This window comes from Cylas formicarius, unplaced genomic scaffold (assembly GCF_029955315.1).
Source record: "Cylas formicarius isolate icCylForm1 unplaced genomic scaffold, icCylForm1.1 PGA_scaffold_5__7_contigs__length_24384050, whole genome shotgun sequence".
In the NCBI taxonomy this organism is placed as follows: Eukaryota; Metazoa; Arthropoda; class Insecta; order Coleoptera; family Brentidae; genus Cylas; species Cylas formicarius.
In genome coordinates, this window is record NW_026844341.1 from 2,069,642 (window position 1) to 2,082,187 (window position 12,546).

A 12,546-nucleotide genomic window follows, 5' to 3' on the forward strand; every position below is an offset into this window, starting at 1 on the left:
CCATGCATTAGGCCATCCAATGGCCATGTCAATTGGACTTATACCACTCTCATAATGGATGATTATGCAATTTTATTTACCAGGAAGGCGATCAAAGACTTGCAGCCCCAGTATACAGGGTGATCTAGACGAAATTTTATATTTGGCTAAAGGTATATGAATTCTGTTATGCTGTCTGGTATTAGAAGAACGAATATCTTTATTTTGAGTAAAGTTGTTTTTGTTTTTAAGTTCATACTGAGCTCGAATATAAGCACAACATGTTAATGTCAGGAGACCGTATTTATTAAATTTTTTTCTATAAGAATTAGAACTCGGTACGCCAGCAATACAACGAATCGCTCTTTTCTGTGCTAAAAACGAACCCCATAGTTTTATTTATTCCGTATCGTGGGAGAGAGTAATATATAATAATTGTGACTCCGTCAGTAGACTGCGCAAATCCTTCGGCATGTAAATATTCGAGTTGAATCCAGAAATCAAGAACTCCCAGTTATTTTGGTAGTTAAGATTCTCATCGATCAAAAGATCTAAAAATTGATTTATTGAGATTTAAAAACAAACTATTACTGTTAATCCAGTTATGAACGTTGCTCAACATATAGTTGCATTTAGTGTGAAAGATGATTTTCTACATCATTGTAAATAGGACAGGACCTAAAACCGATTCCTGTGGAACACCTATATCAAGATCAACTACAGACGAATTAATCTAACGACAGAGATTATCTTTGTCATTAAAAACACTGTCCAACTGCTTGCGCTCCTGCAAAACGGACTCTATCAAGCTAAGAACAATATCTGCGATCGCATAATGACAACCTCCCAAAATGAGTGCGGGGATCAATACAGTCAAACGCATTACTGAGATTACAAAAGATCCCAATAGGGCACTCTTCCGATTTCAGGATTTTCAAGTGTGAACTCTTCGCAGACTATTCAAAATCTCATATACTGAAAGCATTTCTAACGAAAAGCAAGTGTTATATTGCGAGCGGAAGAGGACAAGGACGAAAACAACACACAAACAACAACATTTTGGAGGACAGGCGACAATACCTTTGCAATCAATTGTGGAGCATGTGCAGATGATCCCTAACGTGCTAGAATGCATAATGAAATAGAAGAAGAAGAACAGACGTCCAAGACGTCTAGTGGATACCTCATGCACCCGGTATTGGCGCTGTCTCGGTGATGTTTCCGCAAACATGCGCTGTCTAAAACTGATGCAAGATGCAAGAGGAGTGAAGAAAGGGATATTATTGCATCACGGATAACCAAATCCCAAATGTGGAGAAAAAGACTCAGCGGAGATCCAAAAGAAATGTTCCACAGCCGGCGGAAGTTTCATTGAATATGCTTTATTTGCTTATCAGCCTCCTTCGTATGTATACGGTCCAATCAATCGCTTCGTACAAAATAATATGTGCAAAATCAAATATTTGCGAAATAATTTGATGAGTGAAAAGTGAGGCTTTGTGCGGCCGGCGGCGTCCAAAGCGTCCTATTTTATTTGGCACTTATTCCAACTAGCGCATTACAACTAATTGCGTTATGCGTTATTTAATCGGAAACGCATCTATTTCCATCACAGGCCCGGGGACCGGTAGCTCGGTCGGAATAGTTAGCGTTCGCTACAAAGCATCGCAATTTATTACCTGGGCACGCAACCAAACAGCCCGAACGGTTAATTTCGCGATAAATGAAAAAATTCAATTTGTACCAATTGTTTCATTAAGCATTACAGCGACAAATGAAATAACGAGTCGCGGATAGAGGCGAGTATTGCCGTTATGTTCGTTGCACTGTTTTTTTTTTGTTTTCGGTAGCCGGATAGTGAGGGGTTAGTTTTGGTTGGCTGAAGAAACACTAATCTCTGTAAGTAAAGAAGACTGATTTGTCCCACATTTTGTCGCCTCCAACTAGACAGAATGTTCTCGTTTCACCACGTAGCGAAAAAGAGCATCAGGAAGTTTCTCTAATCGTCAATGTGGAAGGGGGTCGACACTAACACCGAAGAAGAAAAAAGAGTAATAGGAAATGAGAAGATCTATAAGATATATGTTTTGTAAGCCTGCAAATTAATGTCTCTTTACACAAATTTGATCCAGCTATTGACATTTTAGGTGAGTTATAAGATATGACACTTAGTAAGTAGTTTACGTCCTTATAAACGTCCAACTAAGTCAGCACCGCATATGGAAAAGTTTGCATGTTTTGTATGTTAGAAACGTCCAGATATTAAACTTGTTTAATCGTCTGCAAGGTTAGGCTAAAAATATGGATTTTGTGCCAGAGTGAAGGAGATTTTACTAAGAAAAGTTGTTCTTAGATTATAATTTATCACAATCATAAACCTGTCAGAAAATCACTGCGGATATGATAGATGGGAATTTGATGAAATAGCAGTTAAATGTTGCGTTTTGGTAGATCGAAATAAAATTATTATTATTTTATTTCAAATAGAATGCAATAGAATATTATTGCAGAATGTAATAGTAAATCGAAGGATTATAATGCTTTATCATGGATTGTCGATATTTTCAAAACTAACCAAAGCTTGTGCTTATGCTACCTTATCCGAACTAATTAAACTCGTTTTTCCTTAAATTTCGACTGTGAGTGAACATAAATTAGCCATTAAAACTGGACAAAAGAAATGGTTTAAAGAAACTTCAAATGATACTTTTATGAATATGAATGAGTAAATATGAATATTATTAGCATTATTGCGAAACTTGCAAACCTACCATCATATGTTTTGCATTCCCAAATATTTTCTAAGTAAAATAGGTATTACTGCTTAATACTTTCAAAATTTTAAGCCGTTTCTAAAATATTTACATTTTTAACTCTCTGTGTAACCTCATGTAGACCAAATAATAGCCTAATATTAATTAATTATTAAAAATAATACTTTTAAATTAATTCAATAATAGTTTTCTATTACCAGTACTAAGGAAAACCCAAAATAAGAACTATTTAGTGAGACATAGTTGTAATCAAATAAAATTTTATTTAATTAACTAAAGTCATAATTATTACAAATATTTTGAAATTCGAATTTCGAAATTCGGATTGTCGCATTTTAAAAAATTACTTTTTGATTCGGAACTCACTAAGAGCATTCTGAATTTTATGCCAAAGTTCTTTAGCGCTGTAGTAGCTAGTAGCAGCACTTAACGGAGAAATGCTTGTTTGTTAAATACTTTAATGTTATAAAATATTAACTATAAACCGAAACATACTTTAATATTATAAGATAAAAAACTAACTAAAAAGTAAAATAGCAAATGTAGTAGTATAGTTCTTTTTGAAATTAAAATATCTTGTAATTTGCCAATAATTTTCAGGAATTGTAATGCTTTTTACTGTTCCGTTTATTTTTGCGTCAATATTTGTAAAATTGTTATATAAAGAATTAAAAAACGACAAAATAAAAATAAAAATAGTTTTATAACCCTGTATCTTCCTAAGTATTGATTTTAGAACAGGTTTATTTAACAAATCGAAATATTTTGATACAACAATATGCTGATATTCTATTGGTATTGGTACCAGAAATAGTAATTTTTATGATATACAAAACGACAGAATGCATTATAGATAGATAGATAGATAGATAGATAGAGCTTTTACCACGGAAAAGCTTCGTTCACTTTGTGCAAATAACTGACCTGTCTAATATAGAAAAGATGACTTTTGAAAAGATGACGGTTCCGCACGTTGGGTTGTTTCTGATGAAACTCTTATTTTAAATAAGTATTTCCAAAGATAATTGATAAATTAGTTGCGGTCTTTGTATACGAGGGATCATCAAGAAGTACAAGTACAAGAAGTGTAGAATATTCTATATAAATTGAAGAAATATCAAATATTTTTGACGAAAAGGAGAATTTTTGTTTTTTCTTCAAAAATATCCGATGATGCGTATAACCAATCATCTGAAAAAATATATTTATTGAATAATTCAGAATGATTAAGAGTCGAATGAGAAAACATACAATGCTTACGATGGTGAAAAGTGCCTTCCGTTCATGAATTACCTTAGAGTATCCAATTTAGTAGACACCATATGGCCAGCTATTTTTCAGTTTTATGGGCTTCGTTTGATTACCGGTACTTACAGTTACTTACTGTCCTTCGTTTTTCATTGTAGAAATGATACAATGTGAAACAGAATCCACTACAAAGTTGATTATCGGAAAACAGAATACAATTTCGAATATCCGAACAACGAGATTCTGTCCAACGTGAGCAAGATTCGGTTTACCCAACTTTATTCGTAAATGAATACTTAAGAATTTCAACGACGCATATTTCACATATCCGAATCCGGAATTTTATATGCCGGTGTGGCGTTTCGTATGCGAATAGTTCGCTGTGGGAAGTTAGCGAAATATTCATAGGGATGAATAAAATATAGCGCTGCGAAAACAAGTTTATCTACGAACGCCGATAGCGATTTATTCCCGGTAAAAGCGGATATAATTCGGAATATTTCCGTAACAACATCAATATTCTTTGTTTATGACGTCGAAGCGGACAATGGAATTATTTCGATATTTGGGAATTCGAACATTGTGGTGAATATTGCCGATTGCAACACTACACTGTTTTTATTTGTTATTTTCTATGATACATTTTCTTTCTTATCCTATTCTAATTGCTTTGTCTTCCTTGGCAGCCCAACCCTCCTATCCAATGAACTCAAGGTATTGAGCTCTTAGTACTCTTAATAACAATTAAGAAGTGATTTGGAATTTCCTTCTGAAGACAGTCTACGTGTCCTATCGGCAACACCTCTATATGAGAACGCCTGCTTAGATAGTACCCAATTGGAACGGTCTTCTATCTGCTATTCGAATGAAGAGGTTTTGTCCATCTCTGCCCGGTTTGTCAACCTTCTCATTCAATTTAGCAGTCATATCATTGAGTCTGTGTCGTCAAGTAGCAATTCCGAGCCACGGACTAAAGTGCTTAGATATCCGTTCGACTGTCGCTAGAAATTGCGCACTTGAATTTAGTCCAGATCTTCGCTAGAAATACACAGAATTACATCCTTAGATGCGGTTTTCTTCAGAATTCCTTTATTGTAGACCGAGTACTGTACTGCCTCTGTACATTTAGGCCTGCTAACTTAGGTTTTGTTTAGTACTCAATGATGTCCCTATTGGGTTCAATTGTATAAAAGCCCGAATTTACATCACCTTTCCGGTAATATTCCTACTATACGGTCTGATATGCAGTATCAGGAAGTTCAAGTTGAGGATTCCTCCAATGATTCTGAACACTAAAATTGAGTAAGATTAAATTAGGCTTAGCCATTTTTGTAAAGGCTGATATTAACTTAAACCTTTTAAAAAACTCCAATGCTAATGACTAGTTTGCTTGATCCTTTTGATTTTGAACAGATAGTCCTAAATCCCATAAGATACTTACTTAAAAGATAGAGTCAGTTTAACTAACATTATCATTGTGTCTAATATTGGTCTTTTAAGCGGAAGCGTACATCAAGCTATTTATAGATTCTGTGATACTAATTTCTCACCCTCCAAGCACTGAAACCTTTACGAGTTTTTTAAGTTGAAAGCGTTTAATTAAAGAATTGGCATTCGTAGGTAATGATGACATAGTCTGGGCTCTATCACAATTAAAGTTCAATGCTTCAGGAGATGATGGAATATATCTCGACATGCTTAGACTATGCTGCCCCACAATCGTGTGCATGTTAATACACCTTTTTGATTTATGCGTTGAGAAAGGGGTTTTTCCTGCATAATGGAAAGTTGCAATAGTTTTGCATTATTTTGATACAAATGCACTTTTGCCAAATGTCAGTCTGCGTTTCGTAGGGGTTCAGCAACGCAACAGCGGTGTTCTACTGGCTGCCGCTGAGGGAGAATCGACTGCTTTAGCATTACTGGACTATAGTAAGGCTTTTGACACTCTTAGTCATCCTTTTCTGTGCAAAATTCTTTTATTATAAAATGAAACTCAAAACAATCACACTAATTCGTAGTGACTTAGAAAAAAGGTGTTTCTAAAATTATACGAAAAAGGTATTGTAGCTTAAGGAACGTATACAAAAACAAACATATTCTTAACAGAAAGTTAAAATCATTATTTGAAACGTTGGTCTTGGTCACACAAACTATTGCACTAAAGCCAAACTATAAAAAGTGCAAAACTCATGTATTCGTTTCATATCCAATCTAAATAGCTGAAATAGTTACGCTGGCTTAATATCGCTGATAAGACAAAAACTTCACCTAGCCTCCTTTTAACATAAAATGCTAAAAACTGAATACTCAGAATATTTGATGGAAAAATTTACGACCAGGAGAACTATTCACAATCGTTGTACACGTTTCAACAATCTTTATGAGATTCTAAGAATGCACAAAACGATGTTTCAGAATTCATTTTCTTATGCGTCTGATAAGTTGCTAAACCGATACCCCGAGATAACCCTGCTCGGAAACTCGTCGAGACCGTCCTTTAGAAAGAAAATATTAATCGAAATTTTTATGTTAAATGTAGATTGGCCTTGTCAATTTTATTGCTTTAATTATTTTTCAATTATTTCAATTTTTGTTTCTGTCCATTTAAACTGTTTATTATTACCTGTGTAAAATTTGCCTCATTGTAAGTTGAGTAATCGAATTTTTCTTACACATTCGGCTAAGTTAACAGCGTAATTGCCCTTCGCTGAGTGAAAAATAAAGGCTTTTTTATTTATTTATTTTATGTATTAAAGAATACGTAAAAACTAAGACTTTTCAATGTGGCATATACCTGTTAGAATCCCTGGCGTGCGGATTATTTTTAAAATGCATTTGATGGCGATTCACTGGTTCAGTGAATACTACTCTTTCCCTTTTTTATACAACACTGTTTTATTTTCGACAAAAACAATGTAATAAGACTTTAATAAGTGAACCAAATAACAACAACAATCACAGTGAGAGAGTGATCGTACGAGTTTTAGAATATCTAGTAATAATTTGAAACGAAAACCTAGTTCGTACCGAAACCTCTTTTGGCCTTTTTCAATACCTGAATCTATTTTGAAAAACCCGGAAAGTGCCTTAAAGGTTTTATTTCGAAGCCGATATGTCAATTAGAGATACAAACAATGCATACTATACCTCTAAGACCGTTATTTTTTGCGTACATTTTTGCAAAACAACACCAATACATTCACTGACATGACCGCCAGAATTCAAGCCGTTCGGTAAAATCTCCGAAAACATCCGATTGCACGAAACTCACGTTTCCAGCACGTGAGATCGGTATATCATTAGATATTTTACAGAAGGAAGTAAAAAAAAATGAACTGTGCATTGTTTCCGCACATATTAATAACGCTTTGGTTTTTAAATGATTATATCAGATCTAATCGACATTTGTTTTATTAAATGCTCGTCTATGTTTTCTGTTGAGGTTTTCCGTGTTTCTTAAAATTTGTATTCCATATTCCTACACTCCTTTGTACCAGGTCGCCAGTTAAGCAAATGATGGAAATCATTTTTAAAATTCTATTATGGCCGAAATAATCTTATATTTCAAGTAACTAAATTTTGTTTTATTTATTTATAATTAACATTTTTTAAAATTGAGATAAAATCCATTCTTTTTCGTACAATCGTTTCTGCACTAAATGGAAAAGTAGCGGAGAGTGTCTGCACATTTTCGGAAATAAATTGCAATAAGTTTAGAATGGCTGAACGTATTTTGTCACGCTTGGAATCTTTGAAAAGGGCTCTTCTCAACGGTACCCCGATTGGATTGATTTCGATTGCTTGCATCGTCGCTGGAGGGAGTTTTGCGAAAGATAGCCAAATAAGGATCTATCTCTTTCCTAGCCTATAATATCAGTAAAAAAAAAATAAAATCAAAATAATGTAAAACAATTTTCCTTCATTTTGATTTCATAATTACTTTTTTTCCATATGCCATGTAAAAAATACAATATTGACTCGTGCGGGTTTAAAATTTCAATAAAACATAATAAAACTAAAATACTTACTAGATACTTAAGATGATGTGCTGATGATAAATACCACGAATTGGAAACTCACCTGAAACAACAAAAAAGCAATTTGTAAAACCAATATACGTTTTTCTTCTCGTGAAGGCGATATTTTAAAAAACAGCAATAGAAAAAGTTGGTTGGGTATTTCACTTTTGCCTATAGCCTAAAACCTTTCAAAGAATGTAGATGCTAAAGTGCCGAAGGTGCAGCGTATTAGTGGTACATTTTTAACAGATCGTGTTGGTAAAGAAGCTCCCCAGAAACCACTATCGGATTATTAATAAAATACCGATTTAAAAAACAAAACTTGACAGCCAGTAACATAATTACGGTGTTCTACGAATAAAATAATGCCCATCTTTGGCAATATTTCCAGGATACTAATATTCGTTTAATGTTAAAACTCCAACATTTTATTTAAAATGTCAATAAAAATTAACACTCAATCCAATTCAACGTATTACAATAACGAAAAATATTAACACAGATAAAACACCAAGACCTTTGTGTTTTAATGCAGGATACTCGCATAAATTTTAACAGTAAAAGTAGCGTTTTTAATGTTTTGATAATAAACATGTCAAGTACTTGGACGGTTGAAAAAAGAAACAAAAATAGGCTAGAAAATCTCGAAACTAAACTCCAAAGTCACCTGCACTGTGCTTGTCGGCTAAAAAATTCTTGTATTAATTTCTTTTTAAAAAGTAATCGTCATAAGACTTTCAAAGACGGATGAATAGTATTGTAAAGTTTATAAATATTGTAAGAAAAGCTTCTTTGAAAGAGAGATGTGTAATAATAATATAATAAAATGAATTTTATTTTTAGGTAAGTTTTTTTTGTTTCCTTTTTGAAATAAGTATTATCCAAGTAGTTCCACTCCCAGAGCATCCAACTTAAATGATCGGAAATATATAATTTGTTGTTTTTTGTTGTCTTACTGGATCTTTCTACTGGTCCATTGAGCGACGTAACACGAAACACCATCTTTCCTTACTTTTAGATAACACGCTTCTCAGCCTGAGACACCGACTCCAAAAGCTTTATCTCGAAATGCGAGATGCGAGAGTGAAAGGCAAACGAAAATATCCGCATAGCGTGTGTAAAGTCGAATCTCTGGACAACTTATATCCTCTAGGTGCCGGAGTAATCCGGATGGTTATATCGCGCCTCTGGGAACTGCGACTTGACTAGACGCAAATCTCGACGACGTCACCCGCCTACTAAAAGGTTAAAGTAATTTGCGGCCTTTTGTAAGTTTTGTTTCCGCGTTTCTGATTGTTAGTAAGGAATCGTGGAAGAAGATTAATGATAAAAGTTCGCTCGGAATACGTTATTCGTTGATAAGTATGCGCGATGTGGAGTTTGACATTTACCGAACGTTAAGCTTTATGTATAGTCTTCCTCCCGAGATTCTGGCAAGAGGAGATTTATCGCCTTGCCGACTGTCCATCGGGGATTCGAAGAGAAGTTTATGAGTGGTACTAGAAGTTATTGACACTCTAGATAGACATGTATTCAAAGGTCCAAATAACGCTAGTTCCGTTCTTGGATAAAAGCTCTATTTCTAATAGAGAGAAAATTTTATTTTAAAAAAGTCATTGAGGGTACAAAACATTGAAGCATTGCGTATGATTGCTATGTCTTGAAAAATATTAATTAATAACGGTCTGCTCCTCTTTACAATATTATTGAAGAGTCTTCTTTTTCTTTGATAACATGATGGACAGCTCAATCAAAAAACCCTCTTTAAGGAGTTCATATTCGCTCTCAACATGCGCATCCATTACTTTTTTCCCTTAACGATGGAATTTTAATTTTACAGTTGTAATACTGCAATTATTTTCAAACTACCTAAGATTCATTCCTCCACGTCTCATTAAGATATTTTTCGACTCTATTTCTTCGCCAAGTAAAAGGACTACTTCACAAAAGCTTATCCTCTATATCCACTTATGACTTCAAAATTCTTCTTAAAGGTTTAGTTGTGACGTTCAAAAGTTTGATCATACATCTTCACCCTGAATGTAACAAGTTATGTTTAGACAAATTTATGTAATGCATATTTCCTGCTTAATATATAAAATTATTAAGTCTTCTCCATTCAATAGTTGTCTTCGGAACTGATTAAAACTTCATACGTTTACACAAAAAATACTAGGTACGTTAAGTATGTTATTCCTAGGCATCTAACTACACTTTGTCACTGTTCATTTTTATAATTCAATCAATCAATTTATGACACTTTACCAGAGCAGCATAAAACGTGGCTCTTCGTAAATACTTGTCAGGTTAAATGCTTTTTAAAATGCCATCATGCCATCTACTTCTATGTCTTGGGAATCATTTACTCTTTTTCAATATTTTTCAATATCACTGTTTTGTTTACTTAGACGCGTGTCCTCGAAAATTACGTTAAGATATGATGTGTGATGAAAAACCTTGTCCTCTTTAACTTTTCTTATAAATTTGGAATTACAGAAACCAGTATCACATATTACACAGGTAAAAAGTGCAAAATGTTTATTTAGATGAGAAAAATGACAAACATAATCGGGAGGTCGCGCGTCATTACTCGTCCACGCCATTTTATGTACATTCAAATTCAGACAATATAGCGTCTTATTGATTTATTAAAAAGCACCAGTGAAGCAAAATAATATTTAATTTTGATCAAATTATTAGCGTACTTTTTGCTGAAACTTTCAGTCAAGCTCTGAAGAGGTCAACAGGATGATTGGTAAAACATCGGCAAGTTGGATGCAGGAAGAATCCAAAAGTGTTGAAAAAAGTATTCAATATTTTGTGGAATATTTCGTCTAAAATATATAGGTTGCTAGATAGAGTAGCACCTACTATCTACATATCTATTATTTTGTAAAAACAATATTTGATAAAATTTAAATAAGGGCATTATTTAATTTTTTATTTACTTTTGCACAAGCTACTACAACAATCAAATCGACCTCCCCTCTCAATTAGCGAAAATGTCTTTTACCGCGCTTGAAATTTATTGTAATAGTACTCATAATAGAAATACTCTTAAGCTATCAGTTTTTGTTATGTGCCCCAATTTAAATGAAGTTTGTAGTGTTTTCGATATTAACACAACCTCTAAACTACTGATAATTTTACTTACATTTTTTTTCTGTCATTATAAAGCTATTTGTTTCCATATAAGCTATAAATTTCATATATGTTGTTCCTTTCCTTGTTATATTATTATACTGATGTATGTATTTAATTTTGTCCTGTTAATCGATAATGGGCAATAAAGCATTATTACTGTTAGAGTGAACTTTTGCTTGCCTTCACAGATCTTCACGTGAAAACTCCCACATTTGGCCTGCTCGCTCTCTTTCCTGTAGTAATTTAAATACAGAAAAACTACCTGTTAAAATTTGTATAACATGTCATTGAAAGTACAAAAAAAATTGTAAATATTTAGAAAAGGCAAAGTCCCGTCTAAGTGCACAATTTTTAAATAAAATTTGAAACAAAACCGGAGTAGATTACCATTGGAAGAGACTTAACATTAAATTATTGTTTTTTGTTCCAGATGGGCTTTTTATTTGTTGCAAATCCATTTAAGTGGATCGAAAGCTGCAAAGTTCAATATAATCCCCAATAATCGTAACCGCGAATGTTGGCTTAAAAATTAGAGTTGCGCGCTCCTTAAAAATTCGAAACTATTTACGATTTCCCTGGAGATAAAAGAAATTTAATTTATTCCATGGCCGTAAAATCCGCAGGGCGTCCGAAAATTACGATCTCAACGCCACGTTCCAGAAATTAACTACGAAAAGCGGTCGCACATAGACTCGCAAATATATGAGTTTAGGAAATTAAGGGTTTGTCTCGGTGATCGCTAAAAATGCAAACCGGTCTTATTTTCATCGTTTTAAATTCTGTCTTTGCCACCTAGCTGGTTAAGATTTGTCTTTTTATATCGTCTAACGCATTTTTACAAAAATAGGTTGACGCATTGCTATTTTAGATTTTTGAACATTCATTTTTATAAAAGACTTAGTAATGTCAATGACACTAATATAAAATTACAGTAATAATTGATAGCGTTGATTATTAATTTAAAGTACGTACATACACTGCGTTGATTAGCTACATGCAGTTTAGTAAACGAAAATACTTCTGTCTGTTTACGAATACCAACACTTTTTACTTTCACAACAAAATAAACATATAATTTTTGGAAATACATTTAGTTTTGGTTAGGTTTTGAGTGTGAAAAAGATCGTTTACATCGAAACCGTTTCAGACAATGCTATAAAGAAGTTTCCTACAAATGCAATAATAGAAGAAAAAAAATTGTTAGTTTTTTCTTATTTGTTTCGTGTCGTTTGACAATTTAAACCTCGAGTGATTGAGTATTTCCAACGTCAATTTCTCCTTTTTTTAAATGGCATACTGGACTGCTCCCTATCACTTCCTCAATGGCTTGATCAAACAATCAAGGCAGATGGCATTATTTACATTTTAATGAGATGACA

The 12,546-nt window shown here is 33.5% G+C and overlaps 1 protein-coding gene and 1 long non-coding RNA gene across 2 annotated transcripts in view; one reads left to right on the top strand and one right to left on the bottom strand.

The window, feature by feature from the left end:
- Positions 1-12,546, bottom strand: part of LOC132702272 (spondin-2) — a 371,908-nt gene that overhangs the window by 135,718 nt on the left and 223,644 nt on the right. The window lies entirely within an intron of this gene.
- Positions 1,604-9,899, top strand: LOC132702273 (uncharacterized). The gene is made up of 3 exons (XR_009618871.1): positions 1,604-1,878; positions 1,954-2,126; positions 9,042-9,899. It is a non-coding gene; the product is annotated as an uncharacterized LOC132702273 (long non-coding RNA).